The 14,318-nt window shown below is 47.0% G+C and overlaps 1 protein-coding gene across 2 annotated transcripts in view; it reads right to left on the reverse strand.

Annotated features, from left to right (window-relative positions):
- The window catches only part of EPB41L1 (erythrocyte membrane protein band 4.1 like 1), a 124,593-nt gene that overhangs the window by 76,670 nt on the left and 33,605 nt on the right, over positions 1-14,318 (reverse strand). The window contains exon 1 of one of the 2 annotated variants that reach the window (XM_041732804.1): positions 1,950-2,048. The exons of the other annotated variant lie outside the window; for it this stretch is intronic. The gene's annotated coding sequence lies outside the window, so the exon portion shown is untranslated. Of the gene's footprint in view, positions 1-1,949; positions 2,049-14,318 lie in introns of those variants that run through there. 2 annotated transcript variants of the gene reach the window in all.

The following is a 14,318-nucleotide window of genomic DNA, read 5'->3' on the forward strand; positions in this document are numbered from 1 at the left end:
ATTGCCACCATTTTCTGAGCATTTACTCTATACTTAACACTAGACACCATTCATTTGTGTAATGCTCACAATAACTCTCTAACATCAAAATCATTCACTCCTTTCACAGCTAAAGTTAAGTGAGGCTCAAAGGGGTTAATGACTTCCCAAAGTTCACCCAGCAAATAAATGGCAGAGCCAGGATGTGACTGCATGTCCATCTAATGCCAAACCCTGAGCATCAATCCTTATGCTCTTCTCTCTGCTTCCAGAGCTGGGCTGACCACTATGTAGCCGCTGGCCACATGTGGCTACCAAGTACTTGAAATGTGACAGATGCAAGTTGAGGTGCACCATGAGTCTAAAGTTGACACTGGACATTGAAGATTTAATTTAAAAAGAGTACAATGCAGCTCATTTTTGTGTTGAAAAATCTTAGATGTATTGAGTTAATGAAATATATCTTTAGAATCTGTCATTGGTTTCTTTTTGTTTTTTTGTTTTTTTCATGCGGTCACGAGAAAATTGTAAATTACATATGTGGCTCACATGACACTTTCCCTTAGTCGGCCCAGGGTTTAGACAATCTGAAGTTCTAACCCAACCCCTGGGGCTCAGAAAAGGCTTCCTGGAGAAGGGGATGCTGAAACTGAGCTAAGTTAAATGCAAGGTCATGGCAAGGAGGGCATTCCAGGGCAAGAAAGTTTCAGGGCATCTGGCTTTGGCCCCAGAGGGCTGCAGGGCCTGGGTGGGCTGAGCTGCAGCCCCAGGCAGCTGAGAGCTGGGCCAGTCTCTAGAGGAAGCTACCAGAGCCAAACTTTCCAGAGCAGCATGATCCACAGGCCTGGGACATTCTGCCTGCTGAGGCTGTTCTCACTGGTCCTTGGCGCTCTCTGGAAAGCACTGCAGGGTGGCTGCGTCTGGGTGTAGAGCACAGGCAAGATAGACAGGCAGCAGCGCTCACCTGCCAGGAGCCTCTCCCTTCCAGCCTCCCCGTCTCATTGCCTTCAGACTCCTCCAGGAAGGCTCCCAAAGCACTAGAGTCCCCAGGGATGACCCTCCCCTGGAACCTTCCAGCCCAGACCATGGGAGCCATACATTCCCACATTAGGTCATATTCTGGAGAATGATGGCCCAGCTGCACGGCGGGTCACGCGGTACAAAGTGCTTTTCTATCTCTAGTGTGGTGTTGCTGAAGATTGCGAGAGCAGAAGTTACCTCTGGGGAGGGGGGGTCAGAGGCAAGAATAGGGAATGTTCATTAATTTGTATAGGAGGTATGTGACCTTGGGCAAGGCCTTAACATCTCTGAGCCTCAGTTCCCATCTCCGTAGATGAGAATGATATTGGCACCCCCTCTTAGAGCTCTAGGAAAATGACATGAGAGGATACCCACAAAGGGCTGAGCGTGCCCTGCAGTATCCTCAGTCTCTCCAGAGCCTGCAAAGGTTGCCTCCCCTCCAGGAAGTTCACCCTCCCTGCCTCCTCCACCCATGTTCTACCCAGCCTATCCCTCCTCTGGCCTACTGGACCATACAGCTCTCCACTTCTGAATTCAGAGTTCAGTTGTCTAAACAACGGAAGCTCTATAGTTTCCCCAACAAGACTGTGGGTTGGCAAAGGTGAGAGCCTTACCTTCCCCCTTCCCTCCTTTTCCTTCTCCTCTTCTACTCCTTTCTCTTCCCCTTCTGTACCCACAGCCAGTCCTCTGCACAGGGCTGGGCATCCCATGGTCCCCTGCACCAGTGGTCCCAAGGCACTCCAGTACCTTGGACATTAGGCTGCCATCTTTGGCCAAAAATAGGCAGGTCTGGACCAATGTGGACCTGCTGGTCTCCACTGAGCAAATCTCCAGGAGCTGATCCTGCTCTGCTTTCTCAGTGGAGAAGCCTTCAGTGGTCCCCCATTCTCTAATAAAGCAAGCCAAACTCTTTGGCCTGACTCTCTAGACCATTGCCAGGATGATCTTACCTGGTTCTTCAGCTTTATCCTCACGCTCTGTGTGGGTAGCTCTGTCAAAATGAATGGTTCTGGGCTCCCAGGGCACAGCAGCCCAGCCCTGCCTCTCTCCTTCTGCACATCTTCTTTCCTCTGCCTGGAAGACCCCTCCTCCTTTTCCCATGGTCACTCATCCAGGCATCCTCCAGGAAGTCCTTCCTGGTCTCCTCCTCTTGGCAATAACTCCTCCCAGATAGAAGGAAACTCTGGGCCTCTCCCTCCCACACTCTACCCTCCAGCCCTGGGTCACGTGAAGTGTTGAAGGGTCTTAATTCCTGTCTGCTGGGAATTTGATGGCAAGGGTCACTTTCATCCTTCTCCTCCTGAGGGCCCAGCTCATAATACATGTGTGCTGTGTCCCTTGGGCCATCTCCCCTCCCAGAGTCAGAGGCTTGGAGTAAGAATTCACCAGGACACCAGGACACTTGAGGCTGAGTTCTGCTGACCCCGACACCACCTTGGCTACATTCTTAATGAGCGCCACACTCCAATTGCCCCTGGGAAATCAGCCCTCACCCAGGACTCCCGGGGCCTGAACATGAAAGATCTGGCCACAGTCCCACTTGATATGCAGATATTGTCCACCCAGCCTCCTATCAGGTGCCTGAGGTGTCAGCTGAGGTCTGCATCATCGGAACATCACAGATTCCTTGCAGTCAGAAGAGACCTTGGAGACTATCGTACAGAGGCTGGGTGCAATGACAGGCAATGGGAGGAAAGTGGGTCCCATGTGCCAGAAGATGCTGCAGTGACACCATCAATCACCATTATCATTGCAGAGAGCAGCTGGGTCCCCACTACATACTGGCACCGTGCCTAGCAATTTGGGTACATTTTCAGTTTTTAATCTCTTACTGCCCTATAAAGCAGAGGTTATATATGCACTTGATTTTACAGGGAGAGGAAACTGAAGCTCAGAGCAGTGAAGTCACTAAACCAAGGTCACACTGCTGGTGAGGCGGGATGGAGGGACGCAGGATTTAATCGCAGGCATGCCTGACTCCAGAGCCTGTGCTTTTCCACCATTAATCCTGCATACATTTGGTTTATCACAAATATACTGTGGAGATGCTGGCCAGATTTTAAAGATTTATTTACTTGAGAGAGAGAAAGAGCAGGGGGAGGGGCAGGGGGGGAGGGAGAGAAGTAGACTCTGCACTGAGCATGGAGACTAAGGCAGGGCTCATGTCATGTCCCCGAGATCCCAACCTGAGCCGAAACCAAGAGTCAGACACTCAACCAACTGGTGCCCCTCAGTAAAGTTTTCTTTTTAAAAAAAAGGTTTTTGTCCCAGAGAATATATGCTAGAGATTTTCAGGATGTGGAATACTCTTAGTACTAGATTCTTTTTTTTTTTTTTTAATTTTTTTTTTTAATTTATTTATGATAGTCACAGAGAGAGAGAGAGAGGCAGAGACACAGGCAGAGGGAGAAGCAGGCTCCATGCACCGGGAGCCTGATGTGGGATTCGATCCCGGGTCTCCAGGATCGCGCCCTGGGCCAAAGGCAGGCGCCAAACCGCTGCGCCACCCAGGGATCCCTTAGTACTAGATTCTGAAGCTAGAAAGCTCTTTCTCTCTTTTTTCTTTTTGACCGTCTTTCTATTTCAACCAGGACTGTTCTCAAGATCTCTAAACTCCCACACTAGGCCAAGCAGAATTTCACCTGCTGCCAGTTGCTCAGACCACAGTGGGTGTTGTCTTATACTCATATTCCCAGCCCGGGTGCCACCCAGCCAATACTTTACTTCTAGAGGCTGGCACTTCTCTGTAGTCTTTGCAACCTTCTCTTCATCCATTCATATGCAGGGATCAGATGGTGAGACCAGTCACTATATCACTGGTTAATCACCAATTTCATAAGGCAGCCAGGCAGTGATGTCTGGATGTTCCCACTCCTTGTACCAGGCCAGGCTGGGCAGAGAAGCCTCTGTGTGTATAAACACAGCCTTCTGCTTATGCGGCTCCTGCTGGACTCCCTCGCCAACTCGGCCCTCTGTGGCTTTTATCTTCCTGCCCAAAATAACCATTGGCTTCAGTGGTTCTCTGGACATGAATTAGATTCTCGTGAGAGCCCGTGAGCAACTTGAGGACAGGAAGGGCATGTTATCCATCTCTGTTTCCCCAGTGCACCAGGGCAAAGGTTTGTGGGATTTAGCGAGCAACTGTGTGTGCCTGGAGGGACCTGAGCTAGGCAGTGAGAACTCACCAGCAAACAGTCATGCTCTCTGAAAGCCCACAGTTTAGCAAAAACACCAGCACCAGTCAAATGCAATAGAAGGCAAAAAATACTAAAGGCTGTAAGAAAAGGATGGAGTGTTTCGGAGTTCAGAGGAGAAGGAGATTGTGGGAGGAGCAGTTATCAAAGGTTTCAAGGCAGAGGTTGCATTTGGGCTGAGCATTACAGACAGGCCAGAAGGACAGTCTAGATGGAAGAGATAGCACAAAACAAGGCACATGGCTGGGGAATACAGGGTAGACTCAGGAAACTGGCCTCGTATGACCCTGAGCTGAGGATGCTAAGGGGTGAGGCTGGGGCTGGAAGACATATGGTACCAGTGGGATCCTCGGATGGAATGGTATTCCAAGTGGTTCCTTGCACTATCTAGCAACTAGCCACATGTGACTACATACATTTAAATTAATTAAAATGAGAAAAAATGTAAAATTCATAGACACATGTGGTTAGTGGTTACCATATTGGACAGTGCAGATGTACACCATTTCCAGACAGTTCTGGATGGCTCTGGTACGCATGGCAGAGAATCCAAAAAACTTTGAGTGGAGGGATCCCTGGGTGGCGCAGCGGTTTGGTGCCTGCCTTTGGCCCAGGGCGCGATCCTGGAGACCCGGGATCAAATCCCACGTCGGGCTCCCGGTGCATGGAGCCTGCTTCTCCCTCTGCCTGTGTCTCTGCCTCTCTCTCTCTCTCTCTGTGACTATCATAAATAAATAAAAATTAAAAAAAAAAAACTTTGAGTGGAGGCATGACATGATCAGAGCTGGGCTTTAGGAACATAAATTTGTCCTCAATGAGAAGTAAGTGAATGGAGGGTAGGAGAGACCTGGACCTGGTGGTGGTGGGCCAAAGAGCATTACAATAATCCTGGCAAGACCAATAACCACTTCCCTTTCCTCTGTTCACCTCTTCCTATCAGTATGCAGGAAAGCAGAGAGCAGTGTTTCTCAAAGTGTGGTCCCTGGAACAGCATCATCATCTGAGGACGCCTTAGTGTACAAATCCTCAGGCCCCACCCCAGACCTACAGAATCAGGATCAGAGAAGTAACTTGCATTTCAATTGGTCCTCTCATGGTTCTGATGCACACTCAGGTGTGAGATCTGCCAGCACAGAGGCTAGAGGCCAGGCCGGTTCCAAAGTAACTCTACCCTCTGGAGTCAGAAGATGTGGCTCCATGTCCTGTCTCAGACATTAGCTAGTGTGTTTCATCTCTTTGGCCTCTCTTTACCAAAGAAATCAGCTGTATTTGTATATAGAGGAACTCTATGTTAAAAATTCCACCAACATGATGAAATTTTAAATGCAATTTCATAGGATTCAATAGTTGATGGGCTAAATGCTATGTATCCCTTCCAGAGCCTGCCCCCTGCCTTGTCATATTGCCTCTGCAGTCTCCCTCCCCTGCCTGCTCCCCTCATTCAGCAGAGAGCGAGCACACAGTCCTGAAAGACAACCCCTGCCCCCATGGGCTGTCCCTGCCACTTCCCAAAGAGTAGACAGATTGTCCCCCAGCCATGAGAAGGTAGAAGAGAAGGAGATTGCCTGCCTCTCGTTCCCCCACCCCAAACCCCTAGCTCAGATGCCAGCCACTAAAGAGGCTCCCAGATGCCAGCCCCCACCCCCAACACAAACACAGACACATACACAATGCATATATCCTCTTTCCCATAGCCACAGCCAAGGGACTACACCTCCAGACACTTGGTGGTACGGTCACTCAGAACAGGCAAGAGTTATTTTTAGAGGCCGAGTGACAGGATGGGTGAGAGCAGTTCCACACTGTCAGAGCTACTGCTGCCACCACCGGCTCTGATGAATCACTACCCACTACGTGAATGTACACGGTTGTCAGCATGGCCAGAGAGGCTGCGCGGCTTCCAGAATGAATGTCTTGGATTGGTGACCACGCTGATCACACCAGGCTGGGCCCAGAATCACACCAGGGGCAAGACTGCCCAGCTGGAGCCAGTAGAGTGGAGCCAGACCAATAGCCTAGCCCAGCCTCCCCTGACCAACACAGCCCTCACCAGTACAGCCTACACCAGGCCACCAGGCCATGCAGGGGCCTCTCCCTGCCAAAGGCCCTTCAGAGTAGCTATTGATACCTCTCCTCCTCCCTAGTCTATCTGAGTAAGCCTCTCACCCTCCACACCAGTGCAGTCTGGGTATTACGGCAATGAGCACCTAGTACGTCAGGCAAACTTGAACAGTATCAATGCAGCTGTCAACTGGTTTCATCTTTCTAGAGGGCACTTTAGAGAAGTGCATTCTAAGCCTTAAGATCATACATAACTTTAAGCCAGAAATAATTCTTCTACAAATTTATCTTGTGGGAACAATGGATATACATAAAGATATAGCTATAAGAACACTTGTTTTGCGTATACAAGAGTCTTGTCTTGTATACCAAGGTGAAGTGGGAATTAGAAATTACGGAACTGTCCAAAAATAGTGACTACATTATATCAATAACGATACATAAATAATGATACATAAATATCCTGAAATATCATGCAGTTGTTAAAATATGGTGTCATGGATCTATATGATCGTACGTAATAACGTTCACAACATAATACAAAATTTTAAAACCAAATAGTATGTAACATATGATCCTATTTCTATAAAATGTGTGTGTATGTTTGTGCATAGAAAGAAAAAGAAAACTGGAAGGAACTATACAAAAAAAATAATGCTCCCAGATGTTGTTTTGTGACAGTGGAATTATTTCTTTTGTGCTTATTTTGTTTTACTTCCTTGCTGATTTTCTGGTGTGTGTATTGGCAAGAACAAATATGATTTACATAAGAAAGGTAATAAGAAAAGCCTATTACCCTCACCTGACTCAGCCTCTGCTCTAAACCATTCAAAGCCCTTTCTGGTCTCTCATTAGAGCCCCCACTCCTTCAGCCATCACTCTTATCAAGTCTCCCTCTAGCTTTGAACTTCCATGCCCTCCCCAGTTGCCCCCTAGAGTTTCACTAATTGGGAGCCCCATCCAGCCATCGCTCACAGACCCCTGACACAGGGGTCCACCGTGGAAATCCCCTCCTCCAGGAATCCTTGTCTGTGAATCTCATCTAAACAGAGATTCTGATCCAGGGAGAGTGCATCTCATTACAACAAGGGAAATAAGATTATAATAAAGATAAAAGTGGTAGTAAATCGGTTGGTGGGAATATAAATTGGTGCAGCCACTGTGGAAAACAGTATGGAGGTTCCTCAAAAAAATTAAAAATAGAAATACCATATGATCCAGTAATTCCAGGACTGAGTATGTACCCAGTGAAGATGGAAACACTAGTTCAAAAAGATGTATTCACCCCTCTGTTTATTGCAAAAAAACATTATTTACAAAAGCCAAGATATGGAAGCAACCCAGGTGTCCACCAGTAGATAAATGGATAAAGAAGATGTGGCATGTATCTACAATGGAATATTACACTGCCATGAAAAAGGATGAGATAATGCTGTTTGTGACAACATGGATGGACTGGGAGGGTATATGCTACATGAAAGAAGTCAGACCGAGAAAGTCAAATACCTAATAATTTCACTCATATGTGAAATCTACAAAAGAAACATGAATAAGCAAACAAAAAGGAGAATCCAATGTATAAATACAGAGAACAAACTGATAGTTGCCAGAGGGGAGGGGCGTGGGCAAAGTAGGTGAAGGCAGGTATATAGGTGGAAGCCTATATCTCCCATCTACAGGAGAAACCAGAGTCATGAGAATAAGAGGTACAGTGTAGGGGATTCAGTCAGTGATGCTGTGGTGACAGCAGCTATACTTGTGAGCAGAGCATAAGGTACAGAGACGTTGAATCACTATACTGTACACCTGAAACTAATGTCACAATGTCTGTCAACTATACTATAATTTTTTAAAATCTTAAAAGGTGGTAGTGAGGGCGCCTGGGTGGCTCAGTCAGTGTCTGCCTTCAGGTCATGATCCTAGGGTCCCGGGATTGAGTCCTGCATCAGGCTTCCTGCTCAGCAAGGAGTCTGCTTCTCCCTCTATACCCCTCCCCTCTGCTCGTAATCTCTTTCTCTCTCGTGCTGTCTCTCTCTCAAATAAATAAATAAGATCTTTTAAAAACTATATATATTTTTTAAAAGTGGTAGTGAATATTCACTATATTCTGTTTTCCTTTTTTCTTTAGCATTTTATTATACTCCTATCACTTAACCCTCACAATGGCTTTCAAAGTGGGTGTTGTTGCATTCATTATGGAGAGGAGAACACTGAGGCCCCGTAAGTATAGCAGCACAACACTTGCCAAAGGTCACGTGGTCAGACAGGATTCAGAACAGGTCTGATTTCCACATAGAAGGAGTTAAATAGAAGAACTGAACTGGATATCCTGAGCCCACATTCTAAGGAGCCATATTCTACAGAGCCCTTCCTTTCAGCTCAGCTCATAGCTGCCATACCCCATCACCTGCCCAGAACCCCACAAAAGCCCATCTAGGGCCACGTGCCCTGCATCTCCACCCCAGCCCATCATTCCCTCCCAGCTCTGGCAGTGGGTCCTTGCTGCCTCCTCAGGTCTCCTAGCAACAAGATGTTGTGCCCTGTACTTTCTCAACCTCTGGGATCTCCAGCTCAGGCCTGTCTCACTGAGGAGGCAGCAGCTGGCAACTCCTCTCACAGGGGTTATGGCATCCCTATGTGGCTGGGGGGAGGGTGGGGGGAGGAGATGGAATTGGTCTGCATGGCCCCCACTCTAGGCCTGCTCCCAGCTCCACATTTGGGGCACTGGCTTTGGTTGCACTGTTCTTTTCATGAGCTTCTATCTGCTGACTGGGACATAAAAAAGAAGTGAGATCCTCGGCCTTGAATTCTAGTCAATTCCAGTTCACTTTTGTATTTTTATTTTTATTTTTTTTTCACTTTTGTATTTTTAAAGTACATACATGGAACCTTCCCACCAGAGAATTAATATTAAAAATATCAAAATAGAGACATTTGGGTGGCTCAGTCAGTTAAGTGCCAGACTCTGATTTCAGCTCAGGTCTTGATCTCAGAGTGGTGAGAGTGAGCCCCACATTGGACTCTATGCTCAGCATGGAGTCTGCTTGTCCTTCTCCCTCCTTCTCTGCCCCTTTCCCTGCACGCATGCTCTTTCTCTCTCCTTTTTTTTTAAAAAAAAATAGCAATAATTAAAGTACTAGCAACAAAGCAGCTACTTTATCTTTACTCGATGCTCTAAATGACCTCTGAGAAGCAGGACCTAGTAGTCCCATTCTACAGATGAGGAAACTGAGATATAACTTGCCTAAAACCACGTAGCTACTATTAATGGTCTACTGAGGTGGTACTGTGAATGAAGAAGTTTTGCCTCCCATGTTCATTGATAGTTGGGCTATGACTATGTACTGATAATTACCAAAACTGAGCAATGGGTTCATAGAGGTTCACTATACTATTCTCCCCACTTTTCTGCCTGTTTGAAACTTTCCATAATAAAGTTAAAATCAAGAAGAAAGGACAACAGAAAGATGACTGATGAGCGTGTGAATTCTAAGTCTGGCTTGAACTTAGAAAACCCGTAAAATCATCCAAACTTAGAAATATTTTGCTCTGACAGTTTTGAAGGTCAGGAAAAGGCAAGCATACTGGAACCCACTTAGAAGCCTCTCTTTCTCCATCTTTCTATACAATTTTCTGCCTCTGCATTGTTGCTAGGAAACCAGCGAGCCAGGAGAATCCCAGTCTGGGGGGCTGGGCCCTCCGCCTTCCTTCCTTCGCTGCCTCTCTGGAGGCTGTGGTGCCCCTGCACCCAGAGCTGACCCCATTGGGCAGTCTCCTGCGGGTTCATGAGCTGTATGCTGGCTGAGATCCCGAAGGCCGCTGGGAGAGAGGTGAGTGTAAATCCAGAGAACAATGATTAAAAAGCAAAGTACGGGCCTCTCTCTGCAGGTCCCCAGCTCAAAAAAACTCCCCAGCAGTCAGAGGGCCTTTAATCAAGTCTCCGGAGAGAGTGAAACACACACAAGGCAGGAGAGTGACCAAGGGAGTGTGAATGAGAGAAACTACTCAACAGAGGCAGGAAGTGTGACAGGTGGGGAGAGGGCGGCCACTGGGAGGCAGTACAGCATAATGGCAGTACAGACTCTGGCAGCAGGGCATCACCGAATCCGCTCCAAGGCTTCCTATCTGGGAGATGTCTTCACCTCTCTGAGCCTTCATTCCTCAGCTGCAAATGGAGGACAATTCTACTACGATACAGAGCAGACATAAGGATTGAATAAGGCAATACAGGTCAAGTGTGTAAGCACACAATAAATAGTGGCTTAAAAAACTGCTAACCAGGGGCGCCTGGGTGGCTCAGTGGGTTAAGCATCTGACTCTTGATTTCAGCTCAGGTCATGATCTCAGGGTCATGAGATCCAGCCCTATTTTGGGCCCCACACTGAGCATGGAGCTTGCTTGAGATTCTCTCTCTTCCTCTGCTTCTGCCTCTCTCTCTCTCTCTCTCTCCTCAATTCTTCCTCCCTCTCCTCTCACTCCCCCCCCCCCGCCCCGTGCATGCACCCTCTCTCTCTCTTTCAAATAAATCAATCAATCTTTAAAAAAAAAAGTGTTAACCACATGATCCAGCAATTCTGGGATATACCCAAAAGATTTGCAAGCATGGTCTTGAAGAGATACTTGTACATCTGTGTTCATAGCAGCGTTATTCACAACCACCAAGAAGTAGAAGCAACACAAGAATCTAACAACAGATGAATGGATAAACAAAATGTGTCATACACATATGATGGAATATTATTCAGTCTGAAAAAGGAAGGAAATCCTGACACATGCAAGAACGTGGATGGACCTTCGAGACATTATGCTCAGTGAAATAAGCCAGACACAAAGAGACACATACTGTTTGATTCCATTTATCGGAGATGCATACAGTAGTCAAATTCACAGAGGCAGAAAGTGAAGTGCTGGTTACCAGGGGCTGGAGAGTTGCTGTTTAATGAGTACAGAGTTTCAGTTTTGCAAGGAAGAAGTTCTGGAGATGGATGTGGTGATGGTTGCCCAACAACATGAATGTACTCAATGCAGCTGAACTACTTAAAAATAGTTTAAGATAATAAATTTATGTTATGTGTATTTTACCACAGTAAAAAATAATAATAATTAAAAAGAAAGTACCAGGCATAAAACCCAAAAACAGAGTAAGAGACTAAGAGACAAAGCTGAAGAGATAGGAAGAACTGGAAAAGTATGCAGAAACGGGGTGATCCAAAGAGGAGAAACACACTCCACATGCACACCCTTCCAAAGCCATAGAGCACAAATGGAGGACTTTCCAGCAAGGGCGTGCACTTCCAGGGTGCTCAGGACCTGCTTCCTACCCTGAATTCTGCCCCCAACAGGGGCTGCTCTCATAATCACTAAGAACAGGCCTATGAGAGAATCTGGCCCCACTCCTCCCTGCTGCCTGAAATCATCGGGGAAAAAGGGAAGGATGGAAGCCCAGAAGGAAGTGAAGAAAGGAATAACAGGTAGAGACAGCAAAGCAGCAGAGCAGCATGTGAAAAGGCCCTGAGGTACGAGCCATGTTTGGGGAGCACTCCAGGGTGGCAGGATGCTCAGGCATGTTGAGGGAAGTAGAAAGGAGAGAGGGGGCAAATGGGGAAAGGCCTTTACTGACCAACCACCACATGCTAGACACTGTCCCGCATCATCATCTTAGTAATGTTTAAAGTCATCCTGACTGGCAGGTATTCATGTCCCCATTTTATGAAGAAAGAAATGAAAATTCAGATAGATAAAGTAACTTTCCCCAGGAAACACAGATGGTAAGCAGACAGTAGGGATTCAAAAACCAGCTAACTCCTAACTCCTGCTTATTTCTTCAGCCCCTGGGATATTAGTACAAAAGGCCAAGACCATGCGCTCTAGAGTCAGAATCCCAAATCCACACTATCCCTCACTAGCTGTTTGATCTGGAGAAAATTTCTTAACCTTCTGGGTGTCCATTTCCTCAGCTGTTGAGTGGGAATGAACATAGCACATTTATCATATAGTTTTAAGAGAATTAAATGAATATCATACTGCGAGAAAAGTGCATTGTGCACAGTGAAAACATAAAGTAGCTTTTATTATTCATTATGCTTAGCCTTCTAGGTACTCCCTTATAGGCCCCCACAGGCCAACTGGCCACCACTGCTTGTCCCTGGCTGAGTCGAGTGCAGTCTTTGGAACGAGGCATAGGCCAGACCCAGATCCCTGAGAGTGCTAAGACCCCAGGCAGGGCAGTAACCTTGAAGGAGCAGCAGGAACATCCTGGAAATGACCTCCTCCATGCTCTGGTTTCAACTCCATGGCCTAAGTAAGTTGTTCTGCAGATGCTCAGTGGGACATGGTCTAAGTAGCCTCCATACTCATGGAGTGACCATAATAGAAACAAGCAGGGCTGCCAAGTTACCTACCTACTGGCCTCCACCATGGGCTGACCCCTGCCCCTCAGCACCTTCTGGGATGAGGTGACCTGCAACACCAGGAAGGCCTTCAGAGACCCTCTAATTCCACCCCTCGTCACACAGATCAAACACCAAGGCTGGAGATAAGTGGGGATCTATTGGGGGTCACACTGTGAACCAGTGGGCAAAGCTAGAACACAACACTGGGCCATCTAACTCCCTGGTCATTCTGGTTTATTTTGCCATTCCTACACTTTGTCATGTTGAACACAAGTCTACATATTCAACTTTCAAGAGGTTTAGTCACTCTTGCCTAACTTATAGTCCCTATAAGTCTAACTCTGGGAGGTTGGCCTTATGGGAAAGGCAAGAGCTCTGGGGACAGGCAAACTGCATTCAAATCCCAGCTCCACCACATCTGTTGAATGGCCCTTCATTTGTTTATATAGAACATGGTAGAAATCGGCAGCTAAGAGGGTAGGTTATAGCACTTCCCAGAGGGCGAGCCACTCTACCCATCACTGTTTCAGTTTCCCCTTCTGTAAAGCCTGCCTCACATAGTCATGAGGACAGAATGAGAAAAATATAAAGGACCTGGTACAGTGCTTTCTATGCTGTAAGCACTCAATAAACAATGTCTATTGCTGGTACTATTATCTCTAATGCCAAGATCAGAGCATGCCGCCAACAGGTAGCCAAAGGTACCTCAGTCTCAAAGCTCAAACTTTCTCAGCTTCTCTCATGCAATCATGGGGTATTAAAACTGGCAAGGGCCCCATTTTACAGGCAACAGAGTTAAGAGTCAGAGGGAAATGACTTGCTCAAGGTCATGGAGCAAGTTAATGAGTTAAACTAGAACCCAGATCTCTTGACTCTTACTGACTTAAAATTTTTTTTTAAAGATTATTTATTTATTTATTCATGAGAGACAGAAAGAGAGAGGCAGAGACATAGGCAGAGGGAGAAGCAGGCTCCTTGCAGGGGGCCCAATGTGGGACTCAATCCCGGACTCCAGGATCACGCCCTGCCGAAGGCAGACGCTTAACTGCTCAGCCACCCAGGTGTCCCTTACTGACTTAATTCTATTATCATGAGCTCTTACTGTCCAGGCAGCTGTGCCTGTGTGTGGATCTGGGGGGAAGAGACCACAGAACTGAGCAACCTTGCCATCATGGCGGACGCAGGTCAGAAGTGGGGTGGGGCTCCATGCTGGCAGACAAGGCCAGCTGGGCCAGCTGCCAAAGTAGCACCATAGGCACAGCTCGGGGCCCTCTCATCAGCTACATAATAAAGTAATTATGGGATTAGGGATAAAATTAGTCACTTGTGTAATTAATTTGCTGAGAACCAGAAAAGAAAGGGCCTTTTTGAAGAGTTGTTCCTTGGCCCCTCCCATGAGTATTGCTGCAGAGGCACAGATGAGTGAACATACACACAAACACATATACACACAGCAGTGATGGCGACAGATGAACAGGGCTACTTGGCTTCCTGTGGTAGTTCCTCACCAATCCTAGCCCTGAAGGCAGGGGCTACATTCCATGTTTGCCTCATGGAACACTTCTGTCACAGCATCACAGGGTAGGCTGCCTTCCCTCAGAGCCCTCCATCACAGAGGATCTGGTGATATGGTCTCTTATGCCTCTCTCTAACCACAGCATAATTAGGCCTG

Source organism: Vulpes lagopus, chromosome 18 (genome assembly GCF_018345385.1).
Source record: "Vulpes lagopus strain Blue_001 chromosome 18, ASM1834538v1, whole genome shotgun sequence".
Taxonomy (NCBI): Eukaryota; Metazoa; Chordata; class Mammalia; order Carnivora; family Canidae; genus Vulpes; species Vulpes lagopus.